The sequence below is a fragment of the Colobus angolensis genome, unplaced genomic scaffold (assembly GCF_000951035.1).
Source record: "Colobus angolensis palliatus isolate OR3802 unplaced genomic scaffold, Cang.pa_1.0 Scaffold20, whole genome shotgun sequence".
NCBI classification, from domain to species: domain Eukaryota; kingdom Metazoa; phylum Chordata; class Mammalia; order Primates; family Cercopithecidae; genus Colobus; species Colobus angolensis.
The window spans coordinates 14,917,185-14,918,936 of NW_012115155.1; positions in this window are offsets into that span (position 1 = coordinate 14,917,185).

A 1,752-nucleotide genomic window follows, 5' to 3' on the forward strand; every position below is an offset into this window, starting at 1 on the left:
CATTTTTCTTCCAGCTCTGTGTTAGGAAGGCAAAATTCCAGGTGTCTCAACGTGAAGTACCAAGGCTTTAAGCTAGCTGTGGCAGAACATGTCTTGGAAAAGTGTTCACCACAGATGTCTAGGGGAGAAATGCATTTCATTCCATCTTTCCCTCTTCATTGACTATAGTGACCATATCTATGCCATTTACTTTCATACTTTTTCATTTTAAGTGGAATAAGGGAGGTATTCAAATACTTGTTGAAAAAAAGAATGGTATAAAAACCCTTGTATTTCGAGTTATATGAATCGTGTCCATCAAAACAAGGTGGAGCAGTGTCCCCCAGGAGTCATTCCCCAGACCTAAGAGTATGTTCTTATATGGAAATAGGGTCGGTCACCAATCAAATATGATTGGTGTTATCATAAGAACAGGAGAAGGGACATAAGACAGAAACACAGATGGAAACAGCAACTGGAGTCATCCCGCCCAAAGCCAAGGTACACCAAGGAATGCAGCAACCACCAGAAGCTAGAAAAGAGGCACAGGGCAGATTCTCCTTCTAAGCCCCCAGGAAGAATTCAACCTTGCCAGTACCTTGATGCCAGACTTTTAGCCTCAACTGTGAGAAAATACATTTTTTGTTGTTTTAAGCCTCCAATTCTATGGTACTTTGTTATAGTAGCCTGAGGAAACTATTGCATCGTCTTCTTAGATTCAGCTCAAATGCCCTTTCATCCTTAAATCGTCCTTGATTCCAACTACAAATTGAGTACTTACAGAGGAAAAGTTCTGTCTTTTTATTTGCACCCTCTCTGACTAGCCAAAGAGGTACACAATAGGAGACTTTGTGCCTTCCTTTGAAAAGATAAGGTTTCTTCCCTCTGGAAACAATTCTTTCCTCTTCCGAATGCTTACAGCACTTAACAAAGAAGGAAAAAGCAGATTCAGGTTAAGGTGTCTGAACACTATAGTGACTCCAATGAAAAGATGTAGAACAAAATTTGCAGTACATACTAACCAATAACTATAAACTGATACAAATGCTCCAAATCAGAAAATTGTCAATATAGTGTTTTTCATGTTTCCTAGGAAATGGGGCACGCTCTTCAGTATTTTTCCTGGAAACACTTATTTTGTCTCTCCAGGAACTCTTGAGACCCATAGTGAAATGAAGAGGATCTCTTGCTGAACGTGTGCTCCCCTCTCCCTTCAAGAGATAGGGGTTGTTGACAGGAAGGATGAGACTGAATGTCCTCCTATGCTGTTCTTAGAAGAAACCCAGTTTGGATTCCTTATCACCATTCTAACAACCTACATCTGGAAGTGAAAACAATAGGCACAAGTGTTGTCATTGGCTGTAGGGATGCCTCTCTTCTAGTAGCAGAGAATAGCGGTGTAAAATACCAGCAGAGAGCACAAAGCTTGACATTTTATTTGCATTTTCAGAAAACACCCTGGAGACTAAGAAAAAATAACCTCTCATTCCTAGTATGCAATTTATAACAAAATACAATCATAGAAAATCTTATTTCTTTTTCTGGATTTTGTTTCGTTTTTGTGGCTCTTGGCAAGCTTATTATGACAATATAGACCTAGAGAATGGCTGACATTCTTATGACAAACACAAACCTTAATGATACATTTTATGGTGTGTGATCTGAGATGCTCATCCCTGAGTGTGCATAATGCTCTGAATCATCATTGTTTTGGCATCAAGGTATGATTGATATTAGATGTTACATGTAGTATTTTGTCACCTCCAAGATGCA